This window comes from Corvus moneduloides, chromosome Z, assembly GCF_009650955.1.
Source record: "Corvus moneduloides isolate bCorMon1 chromosome Z, bCorMon1.pri, whole genome shotgun sequence".
NCBI classification, from domain to species: Eukaryota; Metazoa; Chordata; class Aves; order Passeriformes; family Corvidae; genus Corvus; species Corvus moneduloides.
The window spans coordinates 5481878-5495872 of record NC_045511.1 but is presented as its reverse complement, the minus strand read 5'-3'; the positions used below and the strand labels follow the sequence as shown (position 1 = coordinate 5495872).

General features: G+C 37.6%; 1 protein-coding gene across 1 annotated transcript in view; it reads right to left on the bottom strand.

Annotated features, from left to right (window-relative positions):
• PDE4D (phosphodiesterase 4D) overlaps positions 1-13995 on the bottom strand; it is a 553794-nt gene that overhangs the window by 465689 nt on the left and 74110 nt on the right. The gene's annotated exons all lie outside the window — the stretch shown is intronic.

The following is a 13995-nucleotide window of genomic DNA, read 5'->3' as shown; positions in this document are numbered from 1 at the left end:
GGGTGATTTTATGATAATGCTGTATTCCCCTATCGTCTGCTTATTGCCCAGAAATGGGTCACGCAGTTTTAAGCTGGGTCCGAGGGAAGACTGGGGGGGAGCTGGGAAAATTCCTCAGCAGGTTTGTGTTCAAGGACTCACACACACTCCCCCATCTTGCTCGGCTCTGCTTGCAGCGGGAGAGAGTAGATCTCTGCTTCTAGCCAGCTTGTGAGCTAAGGCAAAAATTTTTCTCAGGACTGTATACCGAAATCCTCCTGTAACTTCCTCTCCCTCTTCTGGAGGTGGTTGGCCTGGCTGTGATCCGAGAACCAGATCATCAGACCCCGTGGACCAGCAGGGAGGCTGTGAGGACACCACATCCCAGCCTCGGACCTTCAGGGGGGCTGAGCCAGTTACAGAGGGAACTCTAAATACACCAGCTTTCTCTGCAGCAAGAAGGTTTAATATCTAACGTTATTCATTTTTTCATGTGCCTTGCAGGCATTTTGTTTGTTAAATAAACAGGTTTTTTCACTTTCTTCCAAGAAATTCCTTTCACATCGGTGGGGGAGGGAGTGGCGAAAGGGGACATTCATTCCAGAGCGTTTTCCTCCTAAACTTGTCTCAAACAAGGCAGTTAAAAGATTTATATTCTCATTTGAGCCAGATACATCTCTGCACACATTTTTTCCTTAGGTCAACTAGCCAAAGAGGAGATAAAGTAAAATTTCTGACCAACAGAGATGCTACAGTAAAATCTCCTAATATAACATCAATTATATCAGCAAAAAGCAGTATCTGCAAAAGTATCATCACATTACTTTTTCAACAGACACAAAAGTAAATAAATCATTGCTCAATCTATTTCAGCAATACTCAGAAAACACGAGAGAGAAATATACTTAGTTAATTAAACTAGTTAATGCATTTAGCAGAATTCATAGGAGGCTAATAAAATATCTTGAACTATGTATGAAATCAAGGTACAAGTTTATGGCTTTAACTCAGGAAAGCAGTAATAGCACATTAAATGGGCATCAAATATTTCTTTCACATATTGCATGCCTTAAACACTTTCAGGCATGTTTCTATGAACAACCATAAGTCCATATCACAGCTAGAAAGCAGGAGAGTAGAGCTCTTGAAATCTTAGAATAAAGGAGAATAATGCAGGCTATTCATACTAGGATGAAATCTGAAGAGCTAACTTCTTGTCCCGTGTACATTTAATCAAAGAGACTGAAGAACATTCCCTAATCACTATTTTTCTGTGGATGCAATACCTAGAATTTACACATGACACCACAAGAATAGACCTCATTGAACTAGCCCAGAGGTACTTCCAGCAGCTAGACTGGTGCCATTTATTATAACAGGGACATGAGTCATACAGACAGATGCCCTTCTTCCAGACCTTACAAGCTTTCCAAGTTTTCATTAAAGTATTATGGATTTTATTCCTGTTGAACATGATATGTCCAAAATATTAGCTAAAGAAATAGTACAAACAGAAGACATTCATTTTGGACCATAAGCAGAACAATATATATAAACTTTTATTTTATCACTGTAGTCATTAAGCCTTAACAGTAACTATTTATATAAAAACCATAAGCACAACAAAGACTAAGAGAAAAGCTAGTGACTTCAAATTTAAGATTTTTCTGATATCGCTTATCTTCTAAATTATAGAGGACAACGAATATGTAAATGCTTCCATTGACCTGGTAGCTCCATTTACAATTTTTTTTTTATTTTTCTGAACAGGTGATTAAGACATGACAAAATCACTTGCCCTTTATGATTTGTTTCTAGCTCTAGTTTTCACTACTCTTTCAACTACATCTTGCAAAAAAGATATTTTCAGGGTGTGAAGATCCATCGAGCAAAGTGGCATATTCATACAAAGCAAAATATTATCAGTCACTTCAGGTTCTAAGAAGTTCTAAAAAAAATACTAGAGAAATATCATAAGAGGAAGAATGAAAAACAACAAAAAATTCTGACAGACTGCTTGAGCAGATTCCAGGGTAAATCAGGAGATTTAAGTTCCTGTGACATCTGAACAATATTGTTTAATTGTTTGTATACATGTCTGTCTCTTTACAGAAGCAGCATATTTTCTTTAAAGAGAGTTACAGAACACTGCAAAATACTAGTTGCTGCACAATTTGATGGACTTGTGCTCTTTCTGCTTGTTAGATAACCTTACATTTCTTTAATTGTATTTATTTTTTAAAAACTCCCTAAAATTTGCACAAGAATGTATAAAACTAGCTGGGAAACTCTTATGTCATTTTATTACATGTGACTTAACCTTGAACAATCTCTCTTGTGTGCAACAGCTGTCCATCCACCCTCTAACAGGCATTTAGCAAACAGAAATTAAGGTGAAGACATTTTCTTCCATCAGGAACTGACACTGCATGCCTGTATATTGTGTTTGCTCACTCTTATATACGGAGTTTAAGTCAGCTTATCTTAGGTTCCTATCTAAAACCTGAGCAAAGTGGTTTCAATATATCAGTGTAGAATTAAGTGATTTTGGGGAGCAGACCACAGGCAGCTGGCAAAATTATGGTACTGCTAACTATTTTACTAAGTCTGACTCTAGGGTCACCTATGTCTGCATCAGAGCTGTGTTTAATAAAATACAACACTAAACTTAAGAGTTTTCTCCTCCTTTCTAATTGACAACTATACAAATGTTATATGTAATCATTTGGAAATATTCGTGATCTAGAAAGATTTCCAATGGTGATTTGGGTTGCCAATCACTGTCTAAAATGTTTCTATAAAAGTTGCAACAAAGCTTTGAGATAAAGCTTACTCCATGTTGCCACCCGACATCCATTTACACAAGTGAGATGAAGAACTCATACTGATTGTCTCCGACATGTCTCTATTTCTGAGCAGTTCTGGGCTGGTAAGGTAGCCAAATTTCTTTCAGTTAAACAGATAAGGAAAAAACACATTATCATACAGGACGCAGAGCTCTTGAATGATCTTCTGTCTCTCTGATCTGCTGTAAGAAAACTGACATTTCTCTGAAAGAATGTGTTGTTTACAGATTTTAATCTCAGAGCCAAGAAAAGCATGCTCACTTTACAACAACTGAAGATAAAGATCCAAAAGGCCTGAGCTTGTATCTGCAGTGTATGACTCATTCAGTGTCCAGGACCACTTCTGGAACACTTCAATGTGTTTTGTATAATTTTAGTTGGACTTGTTTCCCTAGCACAAGCACATACAAAAGACAAAAAAAAAAAAAAAAAAAATTAAAAAAAAAAATAAAATAAAATAAAAAAAGCCAAAGGAAAAGAGCAAAGACACTCCAGTGAATCTGTTAAGCTGCATTGAAAAAATTTTCAAAACCAACAGGCTGTGAAAGACCTAGACAACTGGAACAGATGTGAAAGAAAGGCAAAAGCTTCATCAGTACATGCTCTCTCCTACGCTGAGCAAGCCACTGTATTTTCCTAGTTATGACTGAGCAGGAAAAAGTATAGCTTGTATAGATAGGCTGAGACATGATAAATATATTATTAAGGGACAACTGTGCAAATAAACACTTGAATATTCAAAGCCAAATATATTCCTACTATCATGCTACTGGTCTTTTATTTCTTTAAATATCTTGCAAAGCATAACCCAGAAATCACTCAAACCTGCTTAGTTTGACTAGCTTTTGCCTCCTTTAAGTCAGGGATATAATTTCTATATAATTTGCATTGTAGGCATTTTTCAAAACAATTCCATATTCAAAAAGCATTTACACTCCCTTTAAAAAAATGATAATCGGCATGAGTGTGAACATTCCGCTTTACACTTGGCTAAATGCAGAGTAAGCAAGACCATGAATGCATACCAAAAAAGTCATAGGTGTATGAGTTAAAAAAAAAAAGAGAAAAACCTTGTTTGTATCATTTCTACTTTCCTCATCTTTCCCAAATTTAAAAACACTACTATAAAAGCCAATGTTTCAAAACTATATTGAATCTACATGAAGAAATATACTATATGCAATATTAACATCTCTGAAGAGCACATAAAAATGGCCTTTAAACTTGTCAACTAGACTGAATTAAATCATAATTGTTCAGTATTTTAGTGCTTTTGTTTAACATCTCCTGTTCTAGAGTAACCTCTTCTGTAGGCATAAATGATATGTAAAGAATCTCCAGTGCACAAAATGGGAATTTTGACATTGATCCAGGTAACATCAACATTTAAATTCAGCAGAATAGACATAAACTTTTGTCACTCTTGCAGGAGCATTTTTCTTTAATTTTTCAAAGTAAAGTAGTATTTATCATTATCCTTTTTTAACAATAATGTTGAATAATTTTACTGTTAGCCCTTGATTGTTTAGTACTGTAAACTTTTGGGGATGCAATGTAAATTCCCAAGATGTTATTGAACAACATTAAGTAACACCGGAGAATTACTTTCCCGTAAGTTTTTTCCAACAGTTGAAAAGCATGAAATAACAGGTTATGAGAACCACTTTTCATGAAACACTTGCAGCCAATGTAAGAAGGAGAATATATTTTCAGAAGTTGTTTTAAGACATGTTGCTGTATTGATGCAACATGAGTATCAATGCCAGAGAATTTGGAGGACTTGCTACTAGAAATATCATTAATCACAGGTGTGTATTAGATAATGTAGTGTCCAGCAGGATGCTGGATTTTTAATAAAAATGATGGAGTAAAATTACTGTAGCACAGTATAAAGCACTGAGGAATGTAAAGATATTGCTATATCGTTATATTTTCTATTTCTTCCCTTGGATAAAGTCATAAAGTCTCATTTTTTGGAGAGAGGGAATACAATTTTAGCAGAATTCAACATGACCCCAGAGAGACACTTATGTCCACTTAGTGCAATTTTTTTCTTTTTTCTTTTTAAGTAACTTCCGTTCATCCCAGAGTAAGTGTTCAGCACTTACCCCAGAAAAATGCCTTAGAACAGATAGAGAGATGTAAGCTGGGGAAGTTAGTCAGGTTTTGAATCTGGGGATGGGGTAATGAGATAGCAATTTGGAGTAAGAGTACTTCCACCAAATATATTTTCCTTATGACTATATATTTGGTAGCTTTTTTTATAAGCTTTTTTTATAAGCTTATAAGACCAATTGCTAATATTTTATTCATCACTTCTATGTGTTTGTACTGAGGACTCTGACAGTGGCTGGGTCTGATTCAGTCCTAGGGATTGTATCAATTTGCTGTTGAACAAAACAACACAGACTTTCCCCGAAGTACATGCAGTCCTATTACATGCACAAGGTTAACTTCTCTCACAAACATTTTGACTGTTACACATGCAAGAGAACACTCTGTGTGTCCTGACACTACTCACAACACAACAGCACTGCTGAGGTCAGGCACTGCTAGACCCAGATTTATGCCTACTGGGTAATGACTGTTCCAAGAATGCATTCTTTTTAATGGAGGAGCTGGCTTACAATAGCTGTGATGCTCTTCAAGTCCTCCAATGTGCCTATTCTCCTAGCACTGAATGGATGATACATTTATTTAACAAAAATGGGTACCCTTCAAGATGACTGACCAGAATGTCCTTCACTGCTGAACATGCAGGCAGTCCTGGCACATATACATCTGCATAACAATCTCTGCTTCATGTTCTCCTGGTTTCCACACACTACCTAATATTTCAGCTTCCTCCTTGACATCTGAGCATCAAGCTAGCATATTCATACAACTGTTTGCTTTTGCCCAAAGACCCTTTTCTACACAGCGATGTTCATTCCAAGTCCATCATGCAAGTTCAAGCACGTTCCACTCCCACTGAGTGCATCACTTTCCATTTCATTCGAGATTTCAGCTGCTATTTTATCACATTCTTCAGTTTTTCAATTTTGCATAGTGGTCTTTAAAGCCATTAATAGCTTGGTATCACCAAATTCTTTTTTTTTTTCCTTTCCAAATCCTATTTAGCACATAGAAGAGCAAAAAGCTCTGCTTCCTGGCAAGCTCACATTTCAGAATTAGTAATTCATCTGTTTAATTCCTGGGCTTCTTTAGAAGTGTTCTGTCAATTGTCCTTGCCCATTTTAGCTGTTTATTTAACAAGTTCTTCTATTATTACCTAAATCTGGGGCAGATTTTGATGTCTCTTACAAGAAAAAAAAGCCTACCATAAGAAACTTCACAAGTTCTCCTGTACTACATCTTTGTTAAATGTTCCTTTTATTCTACTTACATCCTTCCAATCTCTCTAGCTGACTTCATGATCTGGAGGAGGCTTCTCAGCAAACTGCTATATCTTTATACCTTTGTTTCTGTTGCCCATTTTTGGTCTTTCACATTAGTTTTTAATACATAATATTTCAAATTTTATAATGTTTTCTATTTTTCTCATTTGGGCAAAACTTCATGGTTTTGAAGGATGTCTTTGCAAGGACTATCTTTATCCTATTGTTTCCCCATGACAGGTTTCTTTCCCTTCCTAAAAAATTGCAAACTATATAATCATATCCTCTCAGTTGTTTTTCTTGGGCTTCTACAACTTTTACACACACAAAAAAAAATTTTTTATAGAACCTTGTCATTTTTCTGCTTCACTGTGTCTAATAATCCTGTCACTGTTTTCTGTTCTTTCCACTTTCCTATTTGATAAAAATTTTCTAGCTCTACTTTTCTTTAGAGATACAAAAACTACCTAGGGGAATGCATCATTTTGAAATGTGCTATTTCAGAATTATCTTCCTTCACAAAATCTTGAATTTAAAACCTCAGATATAACTCAGCCTCAAAGGGTTTAAAATCTTAGTACAATCTCTTGATTTGATATGTTGCCTACTTCCTTTGAGGTGCAGATACAGCCTATGCCTCTAAATAGTATTGTTCTGTTCTAAAGGCATAAATCCCTTGCTCTTGATTTTCTCATCCACATGATGAAATGCTGTCCCTCTGCTTCTTCTTGCATTTTTGCATGCAATGTGGAAAGCACTTGAGAGAATACCACTGCAGAGATGGAATATTATTTACACAAGTTTTGAAATCTTTTTCTGGAAGTGTTCACACTTTCCCCATCTCCTCATACACTCATTTGAATAAAGGATAGCAATAACACCATTTCAAAATAACACAATCACCTTTACTTTTCTTTCTATAACTGTTAAAATTTACTGATGTAGTTCTAGCAAACAAAGTTAATATTTGATAACTTAAAAAACAAATATATTTTAAAACTGGCATATGCTATTCAGTTTAAAAATGTTTTGACTACTATAAGGCATCAGTAATTGCTTTCTCCCTTCAAATAATGACATATATTCACATTATGATCTTACAGAGCAACTCAGTGGCTGTATAATGGGTTTTGTTTCTTTTGCAGGTGGCACTAACTTTCACCTGTGCCTCAAAGCACTACAATTTCTTCACACTTTCTGCTTTTCTAAAACCCATCATAATTTTCCTCCTTCTGTTCACATTTGCTACTGCATACATTTCCTATTGTTCATAGTTCGAGTTTATTAAAAATTAATCCCTTTGCCCCAAGCTGCTCAAATTTATGCTATTATCATTTCAGAGCACTTTCAGAGAAACAGGTCCAGACTGCAGTGGTAGCAAGGCATTGGAAGTCTGAATTTGGCTTTGTATCAAAACATATGACACACTGCATACAAATGACTGTTTAAAGAGAGCTGTGTGATCCAAGTGACAAACCCTTGAAACTTGCTATGCTGCTATATGTTACAGTTGTGCCATTTAAGACAGATGTTTGCAAGTAAGATTCTTCATGCAGGTGAGGGCTGGGAACAGATAAAGAGATTTGTTAAAAGCTAGAAGTAAAATCTTTAGATATGATAATTTTCTATCTCGTATTTGGATAGAACTTTGCTACAGAAGAGATGGAGTAAAATCAGGGCTGGCAAATCTGAGTTGAGGGAACAACCATATTGGCTATGGTTTTAATACTATTTTGTCTAACAGTGAAGTACCTAGTTAGGAGATCTTGTAGACTAGAAAAATCGTCGATATGCTTGCTCCAGATAAACCTCCTGCTTTGTGTTCCTGTAACATACCAATGACTGTCAAGGTCAAATTCCTAATCCCTGGTTCTTGAACTCGAAACACAAATACATTAACAAGGATCTTGACTCTCATAAAACAAGACACACATCTATATTTTGATGATCTTACATCATTTACTTAAATTATGACAAAAAAGAGAAGCACATTATTCTGAAATTACTTCAGGTGACTGAAATTGAGCTGTCCTTATGTTTGAAAAACCTGAATTTGAAAGGTTATTACTATGTAATATAGACTGAGAAGGCATATAAAATACAAGTATATGTCATTCTTCCTTTGGCTGCATTTAACTGAAGGAGATTGGAGCTCAAAATCAATTTGTTTTACCTGCTGTTCAATATTTTTAAAATATACAGAAATTTAATAGAAATACTAGATTTTTATTACAAAACAAGTTTAATTTTCTGCTTATCATGTTTACAGTCTGTCAATGGAAGGCAACTTCCTTTTGGAAGAGGAGTTAATGTGATCAAAAACAGTAACACAAGAATCTTCATAGTGTAGCTAAAATACAGCTTTCTGAATATACAAGCAATTCATTTGCTGCTACCAAAAAAGTTTAAAAATACTTTGAGGTACAAAAGAAAGGGAAAGAATATTAAAAAATAAACAAACAAAACCCAAACATGCCCCAAACAACTGCAAATGAGAAATCCAGGAAGTTTTGTCTACGTCCAAAGTCTAGTATAGCATTTTGGATTTTCCTAGCTTTTTATCTCCAACTGGACAGCTTTTACAGATACAGCTGGCACTAGTTTCATGATGCCATAACTTTTATCATCCCCAGTAGGTAAGATGTCTTTTAGATCACAACAATTTCAGGACAAGCATTTGATTTTAGATAAGGAAAGATAAACCTAAACTTTATCTCTACGCACTCAGGAAAGGCTAAAAATACTTTTATTTGATTGGATTTTTCTCCCTCTTCTGGCAGAAGAAACAGAGCGATTGAGAAACTCAAAAAATACTCCTCAAGAAAAGAGGACTCAGGTTTGCTGTCTTTCTTACAAGCTCTTTGGGATGGATGGGCAGGGCAGAAGAGATGGAGAGGTGGCACTATATGTAAAGGAAGGGTTAGAAGGTTGGCAATAGCACAGTTGGCAACGGCACTGTTGAGAGCCAGTGAGGATAAGAATCAAGGGGCAAAAAATTCTGGATATCATCATGGGTCTACTGTGGACCTCCTGGCCAGGGCAATGGCACAGATGAATTATTCTTTGAGGAACTAAGGGACCCTTCCAAGTCAACTACCCTTGTCCTTATGGGGGACTTCAGCTTGCCAGAATTAAACTTGGAGGATCACACAGCTGGATGACACAACCTGAGCCAGATGGTTCCTTAAAGACCTGGATGACAACTTTATGGACCAAGTCCTAAGGGAGCCAGCTCAGAAAGACACTGTCCTTGGTCTGCTGCTTGTCAACAGGGTGGATCACATGAGCGAAGTGGAGATTGGCACCATCTTGGCCACAGCAACCACAAAGAGATTGAGTTTGAAATCTCTGTTGACAGGAGGAAAAGTGCCAGCAAAACCTCAGTTCTGGACATGAGGAGAGCAGACTTCAGGATGCTCAGGGAACTAATAAGTAAGGTCGTCCTGGGAAGAAGTTTCTCCAGGTGCTGGGGTCTGTCAGTGCTGATCACTTTTTAAATACCACCTCTTTAGGGCACAGGAGCAGGAAATTCCCAAATGCTGGAAGTCAAGCAGGTGAGGCAGAAGGCCAGCTTGGCTGAGCAGGGATCTTCTCCTGAAAATAAAGGCAATAAAGGAAGGTGTCTGCCCAGTGGAAGCAAGGTCAGGTGACATGGGAAGAATACAGAGATGCTGCTCACCACTGCAGGGAGAAAATTCATGCAGCCAAAGCTCAGCTGGAGTTGAAGCTGCCAGAACTGTGCGGGACAATAAAAAGAGGGTTTTTTCAAATATATCAATAGTAAAAGGCATTGTAAAAATAGTATTGATCCATTATAGGATGAGGATGGTCATCTCACAAACAGGGGCATGAACAAGGCAGAGGTGTTTAACACATTCTTTGTCTCTCTCTTCAACATTGATGACAAATCAAAGGGTCCCAATGCCCTGAGCTGGAGGACCATGACTATGAGAATGACCAACTCCCAGCTGACCCTGAAACTATGCAGTATTGGCTGCTCCCTGCAAATCTATGGGGCCTGATGGGATTAATCTGAGAATCCTCAAAGAGCCAGCTGATGTGATCACAAAGCTTCTCTCAATGGTTTTTGAGTGGTCTTGGGAGTCCTGAGAGGACCCAACTGACTGGCAGCAGGCAAACACTGTCCCAATTTTCAAGAAGGGCAGGAAGGAGGACCCTGGAAATTACAGGCCTGTCAGTGTCAGTTCACTGCCTAGTAAATTCATAGAAAAAAATATTCTGGGAAGTGTTGAAAAAGACCTGAAGGACAATGCAGTCACTGGTCACAGTCAGCACAGCTTCACGAGAGGAAAGTCCTGCTTGTTGAACCTAAGACAGGACTGCTCACCTAGCTGATCAAGGGAACCAGTAGATGTGATCTTTTTGGACTATGGCAAAGTTTTTGATACCATCTCTCACAGTGTTCTCCTGGACAAAATGCCCAGCCCACAGCTGGATGGGGTTATGCAATGGGCAAGCAACTGGCTCCCAGGTGGGCTAAAACGAATGGGGTGAATGGGGTGACATCAGACTAGTGACCTGTCACTAGTGGGGTTTCACAGGGCTCCATCCTTGGCCCACTTCACTTCAACATCTTCATAACGACTTTGACGCAGGACTCAAAGGAATGCTAAGTAAGTTTGATGATGACACTAAACTGGGAGGAGCTGTTGACTCCCTCGAGGGCAGAGAAGCCCTACAGAGAAACCTCAACAAATTAGAAGGGTGAGCAATGACAAACTATATGAAATTTAAAAAGGGCAGGTGCTGTATTCTGCACCTGCAGTGGCAACCCTGGATGTATGGATAGAGTGGTAAGTGAGAAGCTGGAAAGCAGCACTGCAGAAAGGGACCTGGGGGTCAATAGCAAGTTGAACATGAGTCAGCAATGCCCTGGCAGCCAGGAGGGACATCCATGTCCTGGGGTCAGGATCCATGCCTGGCATGAGGCACAGCATCACCAATCAGGCAAGGGAGGGGATTGTCCTGCTCTCTTCTGCACTGGGGTGGCCTCACCTCGAGTGCTGGGGGCAGCTTTGGGTGCCACTGTATAAGAAATAAATTAAACTGCGAGAGTGTCCAAAGGAGGGCAGTGAAGATGGTGAAGGTCTGGAAGTGAAGCCATATGAGGAGCAGCTGAGGTCACTTGGTCTGTTCAGCCTGGACAAGAGGAGATTGAGAGAAGACCTCACTGTGTTCTTCAACATCCTCACAAGGAGAAGGAGAGGGGCAGGTACTGATCTCTTCATCCTCACGACAAGTGACAGGACTCAAGGAAATGGCATGAAACTGAGTCAGGGGAGGTTTAAGTTGGATATTAGGAAAAGGTTTTTCACCCAGAAGGTGGCTGAGCACAGGAAGAGGCTCCCCAGGGAAGTGTTCACAGCATCCAGCTTGTCCGAGTTCAAAAAGCGTTTGGACAATGCTCTCAGACATATGGTGTGGTTGTTGGAGTGTCCTGCACAGAGCCAGGAGTTGGGATTGATGATTCTGATGGGTGCCTTCCAACTCAGCATATTCTATGATTCTATGATTCTAAGAATCTGCTTTTTAATTTTTAGAAATTGAATGTGTACATCTGCTGGTTTACTGCACAAGAACATGTTCACCAATCCATAATCATAGAATGATTACTAAACTAATCCCCATGGGCAACATACCAGTTAAAAGTTCCAGATAGAAATTTAGACATGAAAAGTATTAACTGCCAAATTCTTCACTGGTGCCAGTTTATGTCAATGGTGCCAGTAATAGCAATTTTACAGACAGGGAGACTTGTGAAATTTAGGTACTCCATATATAACAGCAGGGAACAAAAGACAGGGATTCGCACTTTGGGCCTTTATATGGACCCTGGTACACAAGCCACAAGACCTGGCATTTACATACTAAAGGCTTAAAATTCTTACTCAGATTTGACAGCAGAGATAATGCTAAATTGATTCAGTGTAAAGATAAGGAAAAGGTTAGGAAAAATGAAAAAAACCATAAATAAATAGCAGAATGTAGTCACAACCAACTCAATAAAATTACTTTTAAGTGCACCTAGATGATGTTGCCAATATTTCTGTAAGTTTACTCTTTTGAACTGAATATGTTCCCATTTGAACTGTGGCTACAGCAATAACCATGACAATCAGACTGCAAGGCCCGGCCTACTGGGCCAGGACCTTACCAGCTGGTTAAACCTCCAGCACTGCAGGTCTTGCAAAAAAAGAACTTGCCATTTATTGTGTCCTTGACATTTCAGAAGTGTGAGTTTTCACCAGATTAGAGAATTTGCATGAGTTTATACTGGTAAATTTCTTAGGATTAGGACAAATCTGAAATACTGCAGAATTGTACATAGAAATGCAAATATATGTGTGGTCAAAGTTTCCAAAACTATGACATTTTATGTCTGAATAATGAAATAATTGGAAATTACATCACCAAGCCTATGTCAGGCACAAACCCACACTTGTTTTCCCATTCTAGGAACCTAAGTGGATCTTTAGAAAGTAAACAATTATAATTGTACACATTTGACATTCTTCATTAGATGTCATCTGCTCAGTACTGGATGAAATTATCCGGGTACAATTGCAAAATTGAAGTTTAAATCTGTACATTTAGGTTTTCCTATTAATTTCTACAATGTTCTTAGTGGTCAAGGAATAGTATTTTGGGATTTGTTGAGGGGTTTTTTTGTTCATCCACCAATCAAAATAATAGGATATTTTTCTTTCTTTAAATTTCTCCTTAAACATCAAGATTTTCTTCAAAGACTGTGTTACAAACCACTGTTACAGTAATCCTTGTATGAACAGTGCACTAAAATCTTTGCTTTTCTGAACAGTCTTCATGTTCAGCAATATCACCACCTTACAAAACTAATTCTGTATGCCTATTTTTCCATTATCTAGCATTAAATTGGTAGTCCAGACAGTGTAACAAAGATCTGCAGTTGCTTTATATTTACTTGGTTTGCAAAGTTAACCACTAGAACCCATATGTTTAATCAAAAACTAGTTTAGAACCCTACTGCTTTCTATTTTGGGATCTCAGTCTGGGAACAGATCTGTGAGGCCTGTTATATTTTTACATGTTTTCATATATAGGCATACACACATATATTTGGCTGTGCAAAAATACACACATTTTGCTATATTTATGATGAGTGGGAGACAGAATACTGAAATGCAAACACAGATCTCATTCTATTTAATTAGATTATGACTAAGATAATTTGTGTGACTATGACTTCATGAAGCACTTAAAGAGAGGCCATAAAAATCAGCAATACTTACATCCAGGCGGGATTTAATTCACAGCTCAAGCAAAACACATGAAGGTGAGAAAGCATCTGATACCATCTCATCCAGAAGAAAATGTTTTCCCAACTAGATAAGAGAATCTGCATTGATCAGAACTTCTGAATGGATAACTTTGTATATTTAGATTTTAAATCCTGGGAACAAAGGATTGCTCAAAATCCTTTCAGTATGCCTCTTCTGTCACAAACCACACAATTTAGGTGGCATACTCATTTTAACAATTGAGACAAAAATATTCATAATACATCAATTTCATCCTAGGCCAAAGTTATAAAAATTATCAAAATTCCACTTCTCCAATATATGAGATGTTAAACAAGAATGCTGGGTTACACTTTAATTCAGCTCTGTTATGTACAATAAAAGGAAAAAATCCTCCACAGTCAGACAAAGGAGAGATTGCAACCAAAGGGAAATATTCTCTAACTGCTGTAATTTATGGACAGATTTCAAAATATTTGCACACTTAAATTCAAG